This window comes from Syngnathus typhle, linkage group LG6 (assembly GCF_033458585.1).
Source record: "Syngnathus typhle isolate RoL2023-S1 ecotype Sweden linkage group LG6, RoL_Styp_1.0, whole genome shotgun sequence".
Taxonomy (NCBI): Eukaryota; Metazoa; Chordata; class Actinopteri; order Syngnathiformes; family Syngnathidae; genus Syngnathus; species Syngnathus typhle.
This window is the reverse complement of record NC_083743.1, coordinates 11,629,798-11,653,855: the sequence shown is the minus strand read 5'-3', so window position 1 is coordinate 11,653,855 and position 24,058 is coordinate 11,629,798. Positions and strand designations below refer to the sequence as shown.

The 24,058-nt window shown below is 42.1% G+C and overlaps 1 protein-coding gene and 1 long non-coding RNA gene across 3 annotated transcripts in view; one reads left to right on the top strand and one right to left on the bottom strand.

Annotated features, from left to right (window-relative positions):
• clmpb (CXADR like membrane protein b) overlaps window positions 1-24,058 on the bottom strand; it is a 67,163-nt gene that overhangs the window by 31,161 nt on the left and 11,944 nt on the right. The window lies entirely within an intron of this gene.
• On the top strand, window positions 954-17,518 carry LOC133155930 (uncharacterized). The gene is made up of 3 exons (XR_009714752.1): window positions 954-1,132; window positions 14,592-14,652; window positions 14,894-17,518. It is a non-coding gene; the product is annotated as an uncharacterized LOC133155930 (long non-coding RNA).

The window sequence follows — 24,058 nt, the reverse complement described above, 5'->3', positions numbered from 1 at the left end:
AATTCTCACCATCTCATACAATATAAAGGAATTACATGCCTGATTTATTAAGTGTAATGCAATATAGTACTCCGTTTGAGGAGGTCAAATAAACATTTAACAGCCTGTGTAAAGACTACAGAGCAGACACGGTTGGATTTGATAGTACATGATGAATGCAGAGTGATGCAACAGGAAGCACGCCCTGTGTGTTTCATGTGTTGGGAGGTTTGTCTCAGATGGTAGGCATCCTTATTAAAACACTCCACCATAATAACAAGAAGCGCTCCTAGGTAACGGGTGACAATCGAGCGCACTTTCTGCACTCTGAATATGTGGAACATAATCCAACTGTCCTAGTCTCGAAGGCTGAATACAAAACGGACCAACACAAACAATAACATGACTTGGTTTGTCTTCTCTTGGTTATTTCAGAAAGAAAAAAAACAACAATCGGAGATGCATGTGTTACATTTGACAGAGACAATTATTCTTCTCCACGCCTTCCTCCCCTACGTGCACACATGGATTTAATACAGTTATTGACGTCAGCATGATAACTTGTCAGTGTCCAAAGAAAAGCATGTATCGCCAATCTCCATCAATTTTGTAATTTTTCATTTTTGCTGGAAGTCCCCAAGCACCTCCAGAAAAATAATACTGTGCATGTGTTAAATTTGATAATAACAATTCTTCTTCATGTCTTCCTCGCCTCACTGCACACATGGATGCGATTCCATTACATAGATCAATAATTCGTCACTCTCCAAAGTCTGAGTTCACCTGGGCTTGGACAGGGAAATCTATTTAAACAAAGTCTCTAATTCACTTCTATGAATCCGAGTGAGAGAAGGAACTGAATACGGCAGAGCAGCTCCCATGTTGAACATTTCAGCAGCTAATTGAAAACAGACGGGACGCCGACTCCCCCTCTCCATCCGCCCAGCTCTGCTGCTCTCTGCATCCATGACAGATTAGCAACGTCGCCCATCTAATGGCATGCATATGACGTTTCACATCACTAAGTCGGTGAGCGGGAATAATAGCAGCACAGCATTCTTTTGTCACGGCTGTATCAAGCCGCAGCTGTAGAGGACAACGAGGTAACTCTATCTGGAAAAAACGGAATGATGGCTGTACCCTTTCCCCAGAGGTGAGAGGATGCCTTGTGTGTTTTGGCAGCTGCGTACTGAGAGGTGTTGACTGGTGAGCCAGCTGACAGAGTGGCGGTATGGCTACATGATGGCCGCTGAGGTCAAACTGGGCTGCAAAGCTTCCAGGAAAGGCATCACCTTGACTCATTTAAGAGGGCTAATGGAACAACCACCATCTGTCCTTTTGTTTTGTCCATTCACACAGGACACTGGTTTATACACCGGCAAGATATATGGGGAATAAATATGGATCACTATTGTGGTCAAGGGGAGTGTTAAGTCAAGTCAAGTCAAGTTTATTTGTATAGCCCTAAATCACAAGCAGTCTCAAAGGGCTTCACATAGACAGAAATTGACAATTATTCTCAAAGCATCCCCTGATCTTAAGCTCCCAAAAGGGCAAGGAAAAACTTAAAAAGTATAGCAGTATATCTTGTAAATTGCAGAGGAGAACTCTAAGCGATTGGGGCTTTTGTTTTTAATACCCAAGGAACTAGCCCAGGCTTTGACTGTTTGACCTGCTATCATCTTTTGACAGTAATTAGTTATTCACTGAAGCGCATCTATTTGATGGGGATAGGGACAGAGCCTTGCAGTGATTACCGAAAAAATGTGAGTAATCGGCCAGCGATTATGTTAATAATTGAAACTAGAAAAGGTGATAAAAATGCACAATGACAGAGAGCAACGCACTCATCCAAACATATACGGGTCCTTTGAGTCCTCAGACACCCCCCCCCCCCCACACACACACACATGCACACATCTCCAGAGTCTAGAAAAAGAATGTCCACATGGCCTCATCACAAGGGTGTAGAGAAGATTGAAACCAGATGAATGGAGCTCTGGCACAGCCCGCTTACTGGGCCCATATTTCACTCCCCAAAGTCTGATTAAAATGAGGCGAGGCGCGAGCTCGGCCAAGACGGCTTATTGTGGCTCTGAGAAGGACAATGACTTGCAGTGACACCACAGGCAAAGAGGAAACGGGCCGAAGGTCGCACCCTAAGTCTGCGCTATTTGTTCACACTGTTCGAGTAGAGGTTTCATCAGTAAAAGCAAATCTGTCACAGAAAATCGACAAACAGTCTCCTTTAAAAGTCATCATGATACTTCAAGGAAGAACTGGTTCTATTCTTTTAAAGCTTAAGCAGCGGACAAGGTATAATTAGGACAGTGATCTGGAAATTGTTAACTGGAGCACCAAGACAATGAGGGCAAACTCCAAGAAGAGACAAACAACATCAAACAGTATTGCAGTGTGCAGATATCAGTTCAAACATAACCATTACAGTACACACATATTTTAATCAATTACATATTGGCGGGACAAGTCTAGTTTGGTATGTTTGTGAGTTAGAGAGACAAATACACTGATAGTATTCTATTGCACGCCACCCTGAGCATCTGGCAATTTGGCGATGGGCCCTGAATGTTGTTTAGTGTTGCTATGTTCAGATGAAAAGATGTCAAGACTAAATGACTCCTTCCTGCCTTAACTTATTAGTCGCTCATCAGACGCGTGGCATCTCGCCATGGGTGGTGTCACAGGTCATGTGACATATTGGTGAATGTGTGCACTGGGAGGGGTGTCATTTGAGCGCTTCGGAAATGTATATAGGGACAAGCCTAGAGGGAGTCTGGCTACTTTGAGTGTGAGAAGCCTAACACATGTGCAAGTGTGACTGAGCGATTAGCGGCGTTCTCATTGACTGTCTGTGTGCCGTCTGTCGTGCGTAACATCTCCATACTGTTTGGCCTGTTTGCAGCTGGTCGGTCCTGCGTGTGCATCTGAGCTAAACAAGCGCCCAATTTCCATCCTCTTGACATTTTAGCGATGTTACAACCCCAAGACGTACATTAGCATGGAAGTAAATAAAAGTCAGTTCATTCCCTTTCACAGCAATGTTTGATCTGCATCAGATTGGTTGACAGGAGATTAATCCCTAAATGTGTGCTAAACGGCATGCTTGGGCATGGTCTGACAAGATGTAGGCAAGTTAATTAAAAGAGAAATTAAAAAGACAGAATGAAGTTGGGAAGAATTGAGTTCTACTAGGCTGTCACACGTGACAAATGACAAACCACAAGTGTTTCAAATTGACCTACGGCAACAGTTGTGGTTTACTAACAATAAAAGGCCTTATTATAAAAAGCTTGCACACACAATTGCTGTTTGTCAACAAGGTGACTAATGACTTTTAAACAAAGTTAATTATACAAGCATACATCACATCTGAGTATGTGACCAAGGGGCTGCATCCTGTGAAATGCTAGAATACACTTATGACGCTGTGCAATGTTTATTCCTGTGTATGCAAAAATTGCCAAGATTTATTTCAAAATACCATGATGCTTTTGTAGAAGAGGCTATCATTAAAAACAGTTTGTGGCTTATAAATAACTAATGATATAAACAATGGGATAATTGGGTAAAGGATAAACAGCGAATGGATGGACCCTTGTTGCAAAGTACTTTTATGGCAGAGAAATAATCCTAATATAAATCATGGAGAAATTTACCTTTTAATCTTATTAACTGTTCTTTTATGTACTTTAACCGACCATAAAGGAAAAAAAAGCAGTTGCCCGAGGATGTGACTTAAAGTTCATCGAAGGGCATAAAAGTTGAGACGGTGGAAACATTTGGCATTCAGATGACGACAAAACATTTCAACTTCATCCACCGCCTCAAATAAAAAACATTTTAAGTACAGTACACGACGTGACGTAGGATTTGCATCAAGTAGACTTACGTCCCGAAACGTGTAATGTGAATGTACAAGAACGCTCCCTCTGCAACATCTCCATGTGTGTACAAGAAGGCAAAGTAGCTGTGCAAGTAGCCTGCTAGCCGCCTCTACCCTGTGGGCACCACTGGCGGCTGCGGCCTCCCTCCAGATGAATCATAAACAACTCCCTCGGCCTCTGTGACTTAATCCCCTGTGACATCGCCAGGGGGGAACAGCAGAAATGAGAGAGGAGAGAAAAGAAAACAACGCCCATGCTAACTTTCAAGTGAATTAAACATTAGAATGAATAAGTATGAGGTGTATATGAGGATATGTCACAGAGGTGAGGTTGTAATTTAACAGATGATAGCGTATGCTTGCAGGGGTGGACATTTGAGATTTCATTTTGGCCCTAATAAAATCAGGAGTCACTTCATGTCATGCTCTACCTTCCCGCCTCATCTCATTGTTCATGTGTGCATTATGCAAATGAGACTTTTATTTAAATATGGCCACACAGCTTGAATATGTGTAATCGACAGAGGCTGCCAGCTAAGGCCATCATCAAAATAGTGCTTCTTCAAGAGGAGCATAGCCTGGAGAAAGCAGCTAATTAATTTATTTTAGGAAGCAGAATCTGAAATCTTCTGGTTAGACATGTTTTATGCTTCAGGCTTCTTCAGCAAGCAGGCAACAGTTCTTTAATTTTTTTTTGTTTCCTAAGAGAAGGAAATCAAGTAGTCTGTAGTTTGCGTGATCCAAGCCAAGGTGCTGCACTAGTGTTCTCTGAAAGTTTTCTAAAATGATTTGCTAGCACTTTTTCATCTTGTGCTGATATAAGGGGCTTTTGTGTTTGAGATTAATGAAAGATGTTTTGCTCTTTGGCATTTTAGATCCCACGTAAAGGTTAAAAACAGCCCCCGACCAGTGAAAGGTTTATGTGGCGTGCCGCCGACAAGGTTCTGCTCACCGCGAGAAACAATTCCGTCTTGTAAAGCTCGACTGTATTTTGTGGGATATGATTTTTTTTTCAATTACATTTGTCTCAGTATTTCTGCTGGAGACAAGGTTCATTTCAGTCCACACAATAAAAGTCACCTGATGAAATGTTCCAGGATATATAAAGCATTTTATTATTTATGCGGATGGCTGCAAAGTCTTTGTGCATTGATGTGTTAAATAAGACGAAACAAATTTTAGATATGGATTTATGCCAACCAGTGCGATGCGATTGCATGTTCTTAATGGAGCAATGAGGTATTAAGATTAAACATCATTATTCTGTATCTGATCCAAATATATCCATTTTTAAATATAATTAGTATTTAAAAAATGTTGAATAAATTTTCTACTGAATGTGAATCCATGTCTATACATTTGTTTTTTTTCCCATACATAAAATACATTATCTCATGGGTGTATGTCAATTTATTTCATGTTATTTTTCGAATTTTACTTTGATGAGTGATCTAGTACGCCAACTGGAATTTATAGGCCCCATCTGTTACTCTGCTTGTTAGGTGAGTTTTTGGTTCCAGAAAGTTACATTGCATCAGTTTTACACTGCATGTTGAGTAGCAATAAAACATCCATTCATCCATTTTTGGTAGCACTTATCTTTGTAGGTTCATGGATGGGCTAGTTCCCCAGTTGACTTTGGATCAGAGGGAGGGTATACTCAAAAATGGTCGCCAGCTAATCGTGGAGCACAACCTTTCACCCTCACGTTCAAAACAACCTACAAAAATGCTTTTGGATGGTGTGGAGGAAGCTGAAGCACATTTTAGTTTAATATCTGATTTTGCGACTTCCTGCTTCTTGTCATTGACATCGTGCTCCTTGACAAATCTTTCATTTAAAACTGACTTTTTTGTTGTTGTGAGATGGTACTTATGACTAACAAACTGAAGCAAAAGCATGGTCATAATAGGTGTCTGTGACAGCTTGTGATGAATGATGGGGGCCACAATAAGAACAAACAGGTGTGATCTCATAATGCTCAATAAGAATAGCATAAACGAATGCTGGGGGATTTATCAAAATAGCATGTGCATAACTCACTCCACTCCCTTAACTGAATGGTTTCTGTGGGGGTAAGAAAACCCCCCACATCATACAACATAGAGAGCCTGCTGCCCACTTGTCTGAGAGCCCACAATACTATGATGAGATACATGCTTGAACAGAAAGAGAGCCACAAACTGAACAACACGAGTGAACCTCTAAAAGGGTCCATGAATTGTGAAAATATGCATAAAGTGCAAAAAAAACCATTGTGTAAGGCATTGACAGTGTATGTGCATTTAGTTCAAAAATCAGTTTAAAGTAAATCAAAACAAATACAGGACAAATCTATTTGTACTGTCGAGTTGATATTCCAGACTATACACAGCGCTAAAAAAGATAACAACAGTCCTCCGTATCGTACATTCATTTGTAACGGTTTATTCCACCCGGTGTAGCCAGTCAGGTAGGATCTGTCCCCTGTCAACCTCGCTGAATTCGCCACCGAATAAAGAGGTCAAAAGATTTTCTTTGTCATCTTGCTCATATGAATACTTTCATTAGGAATGCCTGGCCGTCAGTGATGCAGTGTGACACGTATGGCTTCGCATGAAAAGCCAGGCTAATAAGGGGATAAATGGAAAGGCTAAATCGGAGAGCGCCAGAGCTGCCATTTATTCTCAGCGCGTTTGTGTACATACACTACAAATACAAAGTGGTATGTTGTGTGTCTTTCCTATGACCGTGCAGTAACAGTCCACTAATATAATTGAGTGAGCAAGAAGTGCATTCAGGAATGCATTATGATGATTCTGATGATGGAGAAAAGAGTTATTTTTGCTTTAATGAGCAGAATAGTTTAGCCGGAAGCGAGGTCTTTTGGAGCACTGCACAATGTCCTCTTTGCTTTCCCAATACTCTAAGGCTGGAGAGTGTACATACTTAATTACACACCGGAAAGAGCTTGCCTAGACATTGCTGAGGTTATGCATGTCTAGCACATTCCTGACAAACACACACGTGCATGCACGCTTGCACGAGGGAGTACTGCTGTCCTAAGCATTGCGCTACCTACTCCACGACGCGACCTTCAAGCCACAATGTTCTTCGTCCCTGAGGTGTCCTTGATGACTCCCAGTGCAGAGTTAGAGGTGGGGGGGGTGGGGGGGGGAGCATCCGCATGATAGTCGGGATTTAACAGCAGAATGATTGGAGCGAGGTGAAAAGGGTGGTGTTATCCCATCCCATTTTACCCTACTGGAAATACCAAGTGTCCTCTGGCTCTGATGTTGCAGCTCTACTGAGAATGAAGCGAATGCATCTCACATGTTAATGTTCTCAGTAATGCAGCTAATTTAGATTCCGAACACAGCTCTTTCATCCGCCAGCTACCCTGTACAGTATGTGTCGATTACTTTAGCAGCAAAGAAACAAATGAAGGGAAAAGCCTGATGACATTTGAAAGATTGAAGCCAGTGAATTCTTGAAATACCTCACAGATTAGAATACGGTCAGTGAACGTCTGCGCTTCAGTTGGCTGATTGATGCAGTAGCGCTACTGGGTTTTAGCGCCCGCTGAGTTTCAGCGAGAATTAGCTATAATGTCATTCCGTATGCTTACCTTAATGTTGGTCGCTTTTAATTGGACGAATCGTGAAATGGCTCATGTATGTTACTTTGTTGCTAGGAATGACTTCATACAACAATCCAATGCTGAAAAATTCCACTTTGACAGGGGTAGGGGTTTGTTTGAAAATGTTGCAATAATGTTATTGTTCTTTGGAAAAATACAAATACATTCTAAAGAAATTCACTACGCATTTCGGACTTGATGATATAAGTCATAACAACTGGTTGATTTTAGGGTGAACTGTACTTTACTGATCTTCACTAGGAAAAATAGGAATTCATGAAAAGGATCATTTAACAAACCCTCCATAGAATTGCAGAGATGCCAATTGTCTGCGGTAGCACGCTAACGACCCTATCACATAAGCACAACACGTAAGCGATGCAAGACTGCCAACATATTTAGAGGCAACAAATTTTTTAAATTGAAATTGTCATGTTTCATTGAGCTGCATTTCTAGGGGGACTGTCTGACTGATGTCCACTTAATAGCTCATTCACAATCATCAAGTTAAAGTGAATGGGCTACAGTTCATTTGTGACCTACAGGACGACTGGCAGGAAATTGAGAGATAATGATGCTACCAATATCGAGTTTTAATACATATTAGAATTCATTGTTCGTTTTCATGACAACGGTATTCCGGAAGTCAAATTGATCTTTGTGAAAATTTGGGACACAGCTACGGTATGCCGGCAAAAAACTGAGCTCAGGCCTTGAGTATGTGCCATTGCAAATGGACCGTCCTCTGATGTTAATGGACTACTCCACTGCTCCAATGTTTCATTACTGCCACGATTTCCACTTAATGAAGAGAAAGGTAAAGTGCACAGTGAGTAAAAGTGCATCTTTCACGTCCCCAAAATGTTGTTTTCATTATTATCACATATAAAAAGCCTTTCTACAGTCCACTTCAAGGTTTTATAGCCCTCCAGTGGAGCAATCCCAGCTGACAATGGATGTTATTATGTATTTGTATTTCCTCTGCAATACAATCAAGAAAGCATCAGTCTATGGAGGCAAAAGGTGGCGCCCAGGGATTTAGCTCGCGAGTGAAATATTCATAGGTTAGAGGTCAAACCAGTCACAGCTGCTCTAGAGTACATGGCCAATGGGCTCACGGGACACGTGGACACCAACCAGACACGCACATTCACTCTGTCTCTTTCGAACACATACAGACTCATACAAAGCCAAAAAGGGGCATTTTATGCAGTACACATGATGTAAACTAATCAACAAAGTGAATGAATTAAAGTGGATTGAAAAGATAGTCATCCTGGTGTTATGTTGCCATGTCCTCTGTGGCTACATGCTCCTGTAGTGGGTATTTAGCATAAACACAAGGACAACGTTCCAAACATGACATGCCAGCACGTTTTACTAACGTCTTCTTATCTCACATCATCAAATTCCTCCCTGTGTTTGACATACAGTTTCCATGAGATTATCAACATGACGCCTACGAGACTATCAACACGCGGAAAACTTCATGTGAACACCATCTATTGGCACAATGAAATGTTCATAGCATGTTCGGTGTTTTATGATTCTAGTGACGCTGCTGTTTGTGATGAGCATCTCCATTTGTGTCGAGCTTGACACCCACAAATAGCTACATCACAGTATGACAAATGGAGATAGGTCTCAAAGTTTTGCTTTTTAAAATGACATATTTCAGTGGGGAGCGATCCTAGATCTGTGTCAACTTGGATAGGGATTTACTTTTGTCAGCTGGCTGTGAAATCTGCACTGGAAAATGCACAATATGCTGAAGTCTTTTAACAGACAGTGTATAAGCATCCCTTTGGCTTAGGCCAATAGTCAAGTTTCCAAACCTCTAGTGCAAAATTTTTAACAATCATTCTGAGAAAACTGCAGCTCGGCTGTCAGAAAGAGCCAAACGGGAATGAGTTGCTCAAATGGAGTGGATTAAAAAAAAAGAAAGAAAGAAAGAAAGAAAGAAACCTTATACAAGGTTTCCACTTTCAGGAAATGAAACGGGTTGTTTTTGTAAACAGACCTCTGAGTCTCAGAGGAAACATTTCAGTCTTTCCACTCCAGACACACGCGGACAAAGTGCAGTAGAGTTTTTCTATCAAATGAATACACACGCACGCACGCACACACACACGCACACACACGCACACACACGCACACACACACACCGAGACACACGACCTCCCCCCTGTCATCCTGGTTGAACTTTGGTGTCTATGACCAACAGTGACATTCCTCACTTGGGCTGTCTGAGCTTTGTTTGGATTAGTTGAGTGGGAGCAGAACCCTCATTCAGGCCCATTGGCCATCGCGCGCCACACATCCGCGGCTTGCACACACACATAAATACAAATCCCCAAACCTCATGTGCATGCCACAGTGCACAGAGGTAAGTACATTTCCTAAGAAGTCCATGTACACACACACCGGCGCTCACACTCAAATAGGCTAGTCATGTGGCCTTATACAGGCATGGTAGCGACCCATTGCCTTTCATGGGAGCTGACTCTGTGACATCCACTCCTCAGGCTTTGTGTTCTCTGCAGGTCTGCTAGCTCTCAGTTGGGGGGTGATAAAAAGCTGGAGGAGGGTGACTGAATAGAGGAGGAAGAATGGGATCAGGAATCTGATGTGATGAAAGCAAGGATTCTTCCTTGCAAAGGGGATGCTCACTCTGTTTGGGTTGCGGCCGTCTGGCACACAGCTCTTCTCGCAAACTTCTTCAGCTGGGGAACTCAAGCTGAATGACGACAGCCGAATAAATGTTGAGCAATAGACACCTCAGCTTCTGGAAGCTTAACTTGATGCACGGCTAAATCCTGCCTCCGTCTTCATAAACACGCTGTCATCCTTGCACAAGCGTGCTGTTTGACTCTTTACGTAAAACGGGTTGCTAAGCGGTTACAGTGTAATGCAAGATAATAGAACAAAAAAAAGATTTACACAGACATCTGTCATGAAGCAGCAATTAGTCTTGACACTTGCAGCTCCAACACGAAACAGTAAACGAAAAATAGGAGCCCATCAACAACTTGTTAAAACCATTCAGCCTGTTTAAAAATGCCAATAATGACGAAAGTAATGGAGGTTATTGACGACGGTTACAAAGAATGCCAGATCAAGATCATTCAAAATAATCTAAAAGCTGGTAAAATCTGCCAATCTGTTCATGGACTGCTCTCAATAGTTTAAAACGTTGATGCACTGGGAAGAAGGGTCACGTGGTTTGTTGTAATGCATTTTAGTTCTTAGGAATATTATGTTCTTCATTGCTTGCAAAATGGCCAACCTGAGAAGGACGTAAAAGTTAACATGGAAACAAATGTACATTCAAAGAAAACTCTCTTCATAAAGAGTGTGAAGACAAACAACATATTTGTTACTCTTGAGCTGCAATTTCATTATGATTTTTAAATGAAAAAACTTGAATGCAAATCATGTCAAGGTGTTAATAGGACGGATATGAGTATACCAAAAAGTCATCTTCCAAGATGAGCATTTATTTTATCTGTGCATACTGACTATGTCAGACTTTGGCCATGTTAAGTTTTGTTCTTAAATTATTGTCAAAAAAACCTCAACCACATCTTTTCTAAGCCTGAGTGCTAAATTCCCATCTGAACCAATCACAGATTTATAATCCGAACTGTGTGACTTTAGAGGACAATCCTTTTGGAAAGGTTTTAAAGAAAAAGTTTTAGGATGGCATATCCCTTTTTTTGCGGCACCAACAGGAAATTCTGGTTGAATGAACAGTAAGATGCAAGTTCTCCCCGCATGACTCAAGGGAGTCATATCCGCCTCATAACAAATGAATGAGAGTGACTCAGGCTGGAGTACATAAGCACAACACGGCAGGGACGTGTAACGCCGAGCGAGGGGCATTTATGGAGGTTGGAGAAATTCACAGTCTTTAATATTGATTCTAAGTTTAAGCACTACAACGGGTGTGTAAAGTATTGCTCACAGAGCGGGGGTTAAGGGGAAAAGTACAGTGTGTGCTGACCACAGTGTTACATATGTATGATGCATAACAGTCAGCCAAGTGGGTGTGAGATGACGTCCCAATTGAGTCACCGGGCAGGGTGGAGCTGCTTTGACTGCTGTGGTAGAGCGTTGTCCAGCTCAAACAGCTGCCAATATCCTCCCCATTTTCTGTCAAGAGCCGAAATGATAACAGTGACTGGAATACATATCAAGGTTATAACTTGGGGCTGCGGCACATGCATTCTAAAGTGCAACCATCGTTGTACTGCGGGCCGTTTGAAAGTGTACCAGCATTATACTTCATGCTGAGCCCTTTGCCGGCCAAGCCCTCCAGGAAAATAATGCATGTTCCCATCAGTAATGCTACACTGCAGTGCTCTGGACCCACCCCACCCCCGTCCCCACCCCAACGCTTCAACTTGCCCAAGACCCAATCCATCATTCCAGACTATGTTGGCCTAAAGGCATTGCCTGAGAGCTCTCTCAACCCCTCCCTCTTTTCTGCTCCCAAATGTAATGAGAAGGAGATACAAAAAGAGGAGAAGTCAAATAGGGTGCCAAGCAGAGGAGGAGGTGAGTCATGGATGCAACCACAAGGTGATGGACGGTGAAGGAGACAGGAGGGCGTGGTGCAATGAGGTGACGGGAGGCCACTGCTGCTCAGCTATATGCTGCCATGACAAACTATTTTTACTTTTTCAGTTTGGTTTTCAATTTAAATGCACTGCATGACCATTTCCCCTCTACATAAATGTGTACAAGAGTCTGTGCTACTCCCACAAAGTGCACAAGTATTGTTTTCATCAAAGTAGAAGGGTTATGTAAAATCTATCCAATTTCTGTAAAATTTTAGAAGGGGTGTGTTTTTTCATATCTTTGCTTGAATAATCCTTTGGTGTACACAGATGTAAGTCCGGAAACGGAATCTAGAGAGTTGTTGCAGCCAGCAAGACACGATTAGTCACATTGATCACATTCTGTAATCAATCAAACGTTTAGCGACTTTTTTTCTGTCGGCTGACATTTTGAGTCCAGATGGACCCAATCCCTTGCACCTCCAGATTGAACCTCCATTTTCGACGTCTTATTTGTCTTTCCTGGAACTCCTCCTATACTGCTTCTCCTCCGTCATTAGTACACCCGCCTCCCCCAGTTATCAACTCTCAGTTTTTTTTGTCTATCCCCTGACAGTCACTACAGGACTCCTATGAGAGGCCAGATGAGACCCACACAGTAACCATGACCTTTGTTTCACAGAGGGGCCACTATCAGTGACAAGCAATCAGCCGCATTGCCGACACACACCCACATACACACACAAACGTAGGACTAAGACATAAACACAACGTTGTCTCACACACCATGCATTTTGGAACATCGTGGTGTATGTCAGCAGCCTTCAACCAGCTATTGGCCAAGGTTAAAGGTGATGCATTCAGTGGAGAAGAAATGACAGCCATCTTGGCCTCCACCCTGCTTTCTGCCCCGTTTGATCGCATGGCCTTTTACACAGATGAAGGGGAGGGGGGCTTCCAAGGCCAGAAGCCCACTGTAGCCAGAGTCCTTGAGACGGATACACTCATAACGCACTCATAGGCCATGCAATAAATAATGCCCATCAACCTGTGCTTTAATCAGCCTCAGGGTTGCATGGCCGCACCTCGTGCTGGTAACAGACCATCCGTCATTGATGTTGTGGGTGCTGTAGAACTTGACTTCAGAGACCCAGAAGGTCAGTGATTAGACCCGCTGGTTGACCCCTCAAGGCGTGGCAAGTTAGCAAAATGCCACACCATAAACCCTGGGCATGAAATAAACAGCGGCCGAGAGGAGTAACAGCCTTGGGAGTGGACATATTTGCAAGATGAATGTAGGCAGTGGACACTCTCAATCTATCCTCAGCAGATCAATTGCTGGAAGTCAAACTACTACCTCTTACCTGTCTACCTGCAATTTAGTTGAATCGGTACAATAAGATGGATGGCACAATAAGGCTACACAGCAAGCTCTGCTAAGATTTGGAAGGAAACTGCAGACAAGATGGTGATCCTTGATTGTCACGATTGGCTTTCCTGCTTAGAACCGCGTGACTTGTTTGATTTGGCAAAATTACATCCTGCTCCGGCTTTTGTGGTGATACTATTTTAGGAAGAAAATCTGCTTTTATGCAGGGAAAGGATGGAAAATAGGAGGAGATAAATGGCAAGTGTGGTTAAAGTAAAATGGAAACAGGGAACGTTTGATGTATTGGCTTTTTGGGTAGTGGGACTGAGATTAAGATTACACACATGTTTAGTGTGCCAAAGAGAGATGGGCCTTGGCTGTGCCAAGCAGTTTCGCATCTTGCTGCACGCTGCAAGGGCCAGACATGCCATATTCATCGCATGTCCCCAAACATCTGGCACCCAAATGCATCGCAACTCATCAGCATCTGAGAAACCCGATTCCTCCGGCCCATTGACTCTCTCCTGTCTAGTTGAGACCAGCCTAATTCTCAGTAGCAGCACATTCATTGGACAATTATAATTATTTGAGGACAACTTTTATCTTGAACTTGAACATGCAGAGCTGAACCCAGAACCCCAATGCACAATTTAATGAGTTAAATACAAAGAGAAATAACAAAAAAGAATGAAAAGCTCTGTCATGTGGTATCAGCAGACCTTTCAAGACATAAAACCCTCAGTGAGCATTACTGTGATACTCATTTTTGACACTTACCCTCAAAGGAGCAGTTTCGACAAGGGGTGATAAAAGAATATTTTGTGAAGAGAAGAACGTCAGAAATAAAGTGGACTTCTGTTGGTGCACTCAAATTCTGTAAAATGACATCTTACCATATGCACTATTACTTTTTATGCTAAATTAGGTTAGTCTGAATGTGTTTTTATCAAAAACCAAAGCTGTATATGAGACCAGCCCATGGCGTCACGTGGCTGTTTTACCCCCACGCCACCCTGGCTGGCAAAGTAAAAAAGGAAGGCGATCGAGTTATTGCTGACCGCCATTTCTCAGGTTCTCCAATCCTCTGATCTCTGCCTGGCCTCTCAATAAATAACAGAACACGCCTTGATGTTTACAGACTCTTTGTCTCCTTCCTCACAGAGCGGCAAAGGATATGGCCTAGCACAGAGAAGCTGTAAGGTTCCTCTTCAATGGCGCTCTCGTGAGTCAAAAACACGCACAACAGAAATAATCTTATTATCAGTCAAATCTGATCCAAAGGCTGACCTGCCATTGCCAATCTGCATTCTTGGTTATTTTTCCGAGACATGCAAACGATGCGATAGATGGTGGTAACTGGGCTGCTATTATCTTGTGCTAATAAACGACACGGGTGCTGACACAATTATTTAGCTATTTATAAAAGATTTGTGATGTCTAACAAGCCCTTCTTTGCACGCCAGCCCCACTCTGAACTGTCTATGACCAGCCTGACCGTGTGAGGATGCCAGGCTCAATCTGAGAGTAATGGTGGTGGTGGTGTGTGTGGGGGGTCTCGCTTGTTCCAATGGATCATCGTGCTCCAGCTCCCTGGATGAGGCGAGAAATAATTTGTAGGGACAGGCAGAGTCTCAAAGAAGACAATGATTCAACTGGATGGCCAGCGTCCCAAACAGATGAAATTTAACTCGTTGGGAAACATCACGACTCTTCTAAAGAGATGAAAACCCGCAAGAAATCATCTCACGGGCCCAATTCATTAGCTAATTGCATTGCTGAAAATTCAACACACAGTCACCTCTGTCTTAACTACCTGTGATCATTTGTAGCCAGCAGGATCCAAAGACGCATACACTGTTGAAGACAGAGCAAAAGAGGTCGGGCAACTGTTAAACAAGCTAATTAACATAAACTCTAATAGACCAGAAGGATGTGCGGGGAGACGGGGATTAACACTTTAAACCATTAAAGCCCTCTGTCATTAGTGCTCACTGCTTCGCGCTCTACCGTGCTGGGGATTATGCTCCTTTGGGCTAAAGCTAAGTATAGTAGAGTGATGGATGGATGGATCGACAACGAGAACAACGCATCATCATCACAGTCATCTACAATCCACATAAAAGCAATAAGTGTGCTGACGCTAAGCATGAGCTGCTTTTGCCTCCAGCCAGGTCAAAATGCAAGAACTATTTTTGTTTTGATTGGATATTTGTTTGATTGGATTACTCAGATTACAACAGATTTACATTAAACCTAATGGCATAGAATGTAAAAGGTGTCAGTCACTGTAAGAGATACTAAGTCCCTGTTTGTCAGTTAGTGCAATCATCTCCCTAAAACAAATAAATGCCTCCCTCAAATAATTGAAAGATGTAGTTGTTTTCACATACAAACATCAAACAATGGACAGCGAAACCCACTTGACTAGTCTTGCTAATTTTCTACTAACCAACAGTGGCACTAAATATATATAAACAATCTGTCAAATTCACTCAGTTGAGTCACAATAAAACATGAAACACTCCCCTGCCACTGAATCAAATGGTATGGTCCCATCATTTTATGTCATATTTAATAAACCAGAAAGTGCATGATAATACATGGACAAAAACAATGAAAAATTGCTCCTTTATTTTCTTATTTTTACATTTGTGAACCTTGGTAAAGGTCTGACAAAAAGTCCCTTTTTTTGGGGCAGAATATCCATGGGTTGCTTAAGAGTAAAAAAATAGTGAAAATTCAGATATGGGACCTTTCAGTTGACCTCAAGTTCCGACAGCTAGCCCTCTTACACAGTCACCGGTGATGAAATAGTTATATTGGTACAATTCCTATTCCCATTTGGGGGTATATATTTCATCCTCAGGTCTGAATAAACTTAAGCCAATGTTTGAGGAGTTTATTGAAGACTGCTGCCAATTCAAGGAATACCAAAACAATTTGGGTAGGCTGCAGCAATAAATGGAAAGAAACATACTTCAAAATTTAATCGAGCATGGCCACAAACATAAACGTGATTGAAAAGAAAGTCGTCAGCATTTTCTAACAGAAAACAACCAGAATCATTATTGAGTCATACCCTTAAATAATGTGCAACTGTACAGTATCATAATAGAGTTTGTGTTTTAATAAATGTGAAAACATTAGTGTTTGTCATGGAGAGATCTCTCTTGGGTTCACAGCAAGCGTAAAAACACACACACACATGCACGGACGCACGCACGCATGCATGCACACGTAGTTGTTCAATTCCACTTCACCTCCCATGATAATTCTAAGCCTCACTTAATATAATTGAGGGTCTCCAGGTGTTTTAACTGTGCAGTATGCTCATTTAGTGTGACTCACTGGGATATTACAAATTATCCTTAAACAGTCACATGTCTGCTAAGGTTTCCTTTTTCCAATATGCTGTCAATTTGTGTGTGGTTTTTATTTTAACTTGATCCTGTTATCATTCTCTGCAACTATTCTGATGTTTATTTGGACGAAACTGCATTAAAGGATACACACAAGGCCAAAATAAAGTTGCTCACTTGACTCACACATGACTGAGCCGCCCTCAAAAAAGTATATATTATATTTGGCTTGTAACATTTAGCTAAAATGCTAGCTCACTTTTCATGAATAACTACAAAGAAAACAATGTTGGGAAAGGTCAAATTGATCTCAGCAAAAAATATAGTAGTCTGTCCGTCCATTAAGAGAGACACATTGTGTAACTCTGGGGTCACCAACCTTTTTGAAGTCGAGACATCTTTCTTGGAAAACGATTAATGCATAGGCCTACCAGTTTGACACACTTCTAAAATTTGCTGAAATTTTCTAAGTCATAGATGATCATTATTGCTCTTTGTAATTCCCAGCATTATTTTCATTTCTGTTATTGATTTTTCACATTATTTAGAAAATTAATAAATATTAATAATGTGAATGATTTAATTTCTGCAAATCTCTGCCAGTGTTTAGATTGTCAAATATGACTTATACAATCATGCAATAAAGTCATAATGTCCAATCACCGGTGTTTGGTCCTGAAGGGCACCACATTGGTGATGTCTGGTGTAACCTGTTTTGTATTTGTATAAAAGTTGCGTAACGTCCTGTACTTTGCGCTATGCTTACTGTCTGCTGTATGCACACTGGCTCAGTTTTGCTCCTCTTATTTATTGGGTTATTTGTTTATTATTTATTCATCACTCATTTTACTTATTTATTATTTATTAGTTATTGCTTGTGCCTTCTTGTTTTTATTTCGTGTCGTCTACTTGTATGTTTATCGTGTACTGTGTCTCGTCACCGTGGGATGGAGGAAACGGAATTTCGGTTTCTTTGTGTGTCTGGACATATGAAGGGATTGACAATAAAGTGACTTTGAACTTTGAAGTTCTGTCCATGCTTGCGGCGATCGTAAATAACTTATCCCCTCGAAGGAAGGGTTGGGCTAATGAAGTCAACTGTAAGCCACTGCACTGCGTAACTCACTGAAGCTGGCTTGCACAGGACTGCTGCTCACCATGGTGCTCTGCGCTTCGCTTTGGCTTGTACCGCAGCAGCGTGGACCTGTTCATGAATCAGTCAGATCATGCTGCTTTTAACTTTGCGTGCTCGCCTCTGCTTCACGCTCACCCTCTACGCAGGACAGCTTGCCAATGCAGTCATTAGAAGACTGTTGATAGGACTTGGAGGTAAAACGCAATGGACATTAAGCAGACTGATAATAGGAGCCTCGACACTGTAAGGTCCCGCCTTCTCAACGCATGCCACACTATCATCTTGATGTCTTTGTGCCATAACATTGTTCCCTAGTTTGGAAAGTGAGGTAAATCGGATTCAGAAAACAAGTGGATTAACTTAATCACCCCTCGGCTTTGACAATGACCTTCGCTTCGGAGGCATAATAAGGATTAGTTAGAAGTGCAAGGACATATGCCACGCAGAAGAAAGATTAGAGTTCTCCCGTGACAGCGTGATTAAAATGTGCTATCCACCCTTTCTTTATGGTGAGGGCGACGTGATAAAAGGGAAGAGATGCATCATAATCGCAAACTGCTGTGATCTCCAAATAGGAGACAATGAAATACTGTCAACAGTGCCTCTGATAAGAAATCGACTGTTCGAGTACAGAAATTTGGCCGGACAAACCATAATAGCATCACAGAAAGACAAAAGAGAGGAAGTTACATTAGCGCTATTGATTCCAGGCTTTCTGATGTACCTCGCTTTCTGTCATGATCGGAAGCAAATGGCATAATATTTCGTATAGACCATGCTACTTTATTGATCAGGTAAACAGGAAGGAAGTTATTCTTGTGATGGTATGAAAGACAATACTAGCAAGCCACTGCACAGTGCATGGCTCAATAGGCCATTACCATGGACAAGGTTAAATAAATTGATGACATGCAGTAGCCTTCAGCCTGACTTCTGGGAAAGGTGAGGTCAGGTTGAAATACGAAGTTGCAGCAGGCGAATGGAGCAAATAGGATTTCCAATGGATAAGAAAAGATGGCAATTGATCACCATTGACTGGGAAGGCTGATCAGTCAGTCTTACACTTGACTAGGAAGTATACTGTCAGAGAATGTTAACGTAACGTTATGCCAGGAATATAGTGGTCTCTCCATCACTGCTGAGATTAGGATTCATGCCATCTACTGAAGGAAAATGTCGCTTCTTTGCTGATGTATCAGTGGATTGAGCCCGGAAGGGGCGCAGATCGAAGTAAGGTGCAGATAGTGAATGCTGTAATCTCTAAAATCCACACATTGCTTTGCATATTCCACAGTTTGTCTGTTCCAGATTTTCTCTGTTCTTACGCTTCTTTTTCTAGTCTTTTTGTCTCGCTGCCTCTCTCTGTCCTTACCCCTGGAGACTGAAGTGTCACTTTCAGGGGAACGACTTATATGGTGACTACAGTTACGTAACGGAAATGGTTACTTGAGCAACGTCTGCATCTGTTTATGTAATTATCGGCTCCAACAGTCTGTGCCAATGTGCTACGTATCTTTAAGTGTGAATTTTAGGCCCTTTGCTCTGGACACAAAGAGAATTGCACTCCACTGTCTCCAGTTGATGCTGCGGCTCTTAGTGTTGCCTGGATTCAAATGTGTATCCTGACTGCGGCAAATACTGTAGCCACATTCTGAGAAATAAATAGAGGAAACCCTAACCTTGTTCTTCTCCAATTTTACTGTTTGATTGTCTTGTTTTTGGTGTTTCCTCCAAATTCCCCTGCTACTACTTTGAAATGTAAAACCAAGTGCACCAAACGAGGCGAGTCGAACCAGTGGGCTACTGTCTTGGGACACGTCTCTTTATCAACTAGAATTTGTATTAATCCTACTCTAACATTCAATGAGCCAATAAAAAGTGCATTATATTTTAGTTTCCCACTCTGATTTAGGTAAACCGGGGATGTTGAGCAGAAGCTGTTTTAGTTGCAACGTGAACAATTCTTTTCATTTTCAGTTCTTGCAGAGTTGATATAATGAGCAGGTGACCATATATTGCAAAGAACAACTACCGTATTTTCCGCACTATAAGGCGCACCGGATTATAAAACGCACCTTCAATGAATGGCCCATTTTAAAACTTTGTCCAAATATAAGATATATACATTTGGCCCGCGTGCCGGACTTTGGACACGCCTGCTGTAGTGGCTCAATATTGGTCCATATATAAGGCACACCTGATCATAAGGCGCACTGTTGGCTTTTGAGAAAATTGGAGGTTTTTACGTGCGCCTTATAGTGCGGAAAATACAGTAATGTAAATATAGTATATGTTCATTGACGCATCTAATTGTACCTCTAATGCTGCCTTTCAAACTCAAAATGAGGGAGAAAGTTGGACTGCCATTTGCGACAGCAGCACAAACATTTGCAATTTTCTTACTGTCTACTGCACTTCCTCCTCTCATCCATTTTCATTGCTCCCCGAATGACTGAATGTTTCTTACTCCGCATTTCCGCTTGGCACCTTTCACTTCTGGCTGGATGCTATCCTGTACAGCCATATCTGTAGTGTGTTGAAAACCAGGCTCACACACACACACACACAAACGCGTACACACGTCACACACACTTGCCTCACTGACCGGACCCACCGCGGCATTAAGGGCTCACCGGCAATGGGTTAACTTTCTTGAGAGACTAATGTATACAGACTGATTGGACCACGGCTGCACAATACCGACTCGCCCTGTAGCTTACCAGCAAGATAAGGATACAAAATTGGCATCCATAAGGGGGTTGCTGGAGAAGGAGAAAAGGTTAGCGGAAAAGGTTACAAAAGGTAAAAGCCTACCTGAAGCAACTTCACTAAAATATTGTGAACAAAACTAGGACCCTAAAATAAAGCGCTGAATGTGATTTGTAATCAGTCCCCATATAGGTGGCATGTAAAGATGATGATGTGGATTGTTACTGGAGACTGAAAGCAGCGTGTGACGTGCAGCAGACAAGCGTGTGAGTGCGGATACACCTTTTCTGTCCAGAATGAGCCCAATGTCACCATGACAGAGCTGTTCTGGTGATGCTGTGGGACATTGGGAAGGATGATGGATAAGTCGCCAAACAGCCTCTGCTGCCTCATCATTGTACACACACAAGTGCACACACACACACACATGCACACACGTGATCAGCTGTTAATAGTAAAACATAAAACCACAGTTGACGTAAAAAACATTAGCGATCAATGTGCTCTTCAGTTCTTAAATGTGGTATATAAAGTGAACAATGGTTGCAGTAAAATGTAAAATAAAATAAAATATTCAACCTTTTTTTTGATGACAAGATGGAGGTTTAAACACTGAATGTTTGTTGTGCAATTGAGTGCTTTCAAAGTCATATAATAACAAAGTTCGAACAGTTGATATATGTAGGTACTTTATATAGGTATTTTCCGCACTATAAGGCGCACCGGATTATAAGGCGCACCTTCAATGAATGGCCCATTTTAAAACTATGTCCATATATAAGATAAATACATTTGGCCCGCGGGCCGGACTTTGGACACGCCTGTTGCAGTGGCTCAATATTGGTCCATTTGTAAGGTGCACCTGATTATAAGGCGCACTGTCGGCTTTTGAGAAAATTGGAGGTTTTTAGGTGCGCCTTATAGTGTGAAAAATACGGTACTGAAAAAATCTGGGACCCACTGTACACATAAAAAGATTTACATAATAACAGGGCCTGTTCTTCACTGTCCTCACATCAGTGTTTGGGGATTGGCAAAGACACAAGGACGTTTTCACATGGGGCCATACGGGGATAAACCAACGTAGGTATGCTCACACATGCTCTCTCCGTCATTTATTGGTGTCCACGTGTTCTAATTAATCACTAGCATAAGCACTCCAGATGCAGATATTTGCATGTTTTTTTTTTCCTACGGACTCAAAGAACACGCAGTCCTGGCTTTATTACAACTGTAGCCCAAGCTAATGCCACCAGATCAATGACAGAACCGCTCTCTCCTCTTATTTCTGTGACCCAAAAGCATGAGAGTGCTTTCATGCAGAGCAGCCTGCAGCGGTTATTCCTTCCATGACAGAGCAGCAGACTCTGGAAAAAAAATAAACCCTCAGGTCATCATACCCTGGTAACGTGCCGTCCAGCGACGGTTTTCCCACCAACCAACATGCCATTGATCATGACACCAGTCGAGAGCATTAGCGGGATTACAGACAATTACATGAACAGCCGATGACACGCAAAAGCAAAACGTAACCAGCAATTATTGTAGAATATTTAATTTCCACACTTCAGAGAAGAAACCGGGCTCATTTTAATTTTAATCAGTGCACCTTCAGCGAGCTGACTGCCACATTGGCAAAACAATGTAATAAGTTAAACTGAAGCTCTTAAGCATCTGGGATCTAATTCCAACATATTTACAGTAACTGTAAAAGATTGAAGATGTCTTCTTTTTGGCTGGAATCAGATTACTGTAATTCAATTACAATTCCATTACAACAAACCAAATACTGTTCCTCGGGGCCTGCTGAGCACACCAAAAAGTTCACTTTTGACTTTCCTCATGCAGATACAGGCCTACGTGGGCAGTGAAGGAGATATACGGCCAGTCTCTGGTGAGCAAAGCACGTTTAGCTGAGTGGCCATCCATCATGACCCTGAGGCGGAGAGCTACAGTATACACGCCCTATTCGCTCAGACCTCTCATCCCATCAGAGAGCGAGAGGATCGGGAAGGTGGAGGACAGTCAGGGGAAGGGCAAATTCCCTCGGGATAAGGGGGAGGGTGTCATGTAAAGCCGATTGTCAGAGGAGGAAATGTCTGACCAGTGAGATGGATGAACTCTGCTTTTGCACTTGTAGTTGTTTTTCCTGCAGCACAATACGCAGCTCTACATTGCTATGATTACTTGTAGTCAAGCCAAGACCGGGAGTCACAATATTAGGATGAACGACCATGCAGGTGGGTCCTCTGAAACATCATTCATACCTCTATTCCCTCTCAACAACATGTCCCCAAACAACGTCTAGATATAGTGTATAGAACAAATGAAGTAAGTGGGATGATTTGAGAGTCAGTCTTCCAAACCCAACTTGTGTAGTGAGGCCTTTCTGAACTTTCTGTGTACACTGGTATCAGAAAAGGGCCTCACTAAAATCTAATTGTATAAATGGTAAGATGAACTACGCCCAAACCCTCATTGACTGACATATTGGTAAAGGTGCAAATGACAAAAAAGGTCAAAAGGACTTTTTATGACAGCAATACAAATGTCACTTTAGTAAAACAGTGTCCATGGTTATCTATCATTAAAATTAGAGAAAAGGTCAGCAACACATGAAGACAAAGGTTAGTCTTGTCATCTGAACATGGTATGGACAAAAAAAGTATGACCGCAACAAAATGAGCAACTGCTGTAGGACACACTTTTACAATGAGAGAATAACCTTCAAATTTGAACGGCTTGAAGATTGTGAAATGTGTAATTTGTCCAAAATATTCAAGAAAAGATATCTGAAATGTGGATGAAAATGTGACGTTAGGTGTTACCAAATTTCATGAGACTTCAGCATTTGTCATTAGCCACAACATTGACTGAAAGAATTTAAGGATGAACCTGTTTTGTTTGTTATCTGACTTTGAAATCAAACCTTATGTGACATAAGAAAGCATTTTGCATGTCTCTGTCCAGGCTGTTCAGCATAATTCTGAAGTCAACCATTTAAAAAAAAAAAAAAAAAATCTAAATGTACAATGAAAAATTAAATGCATTGGTTTGTTTTTGAAGGCGGCTCGGTGGCACACTGGGTAGCACGTCCGCCTCACAGTTAGGATTCCACCTCCGCCCCTCCCTGTGTGGAGTTTGCATGTTCTCCCCGGGCCCGCGTGGGTTTTCTCCGGGCACTCCGGTTTCCTCCCACATCCCCAAAACATTCTTGGTAGGCCGATTGAAGACTCCAAATTTTCCCTAGGTGTGAGTGCGAGTGCAAATGGTTGTATGTCTCTGTGTGCCCTGCGATTGGCTGGCAACCGGTTCAGGGTGTCCCCCGCCTACTGCTCGATGACAGCTGGGATAGGCTCCAGCACTCCCGCGACCTCTGTGGGGACTAAGCGGTTCGGAAAATGGATGGATGGATGGTTTGTTTT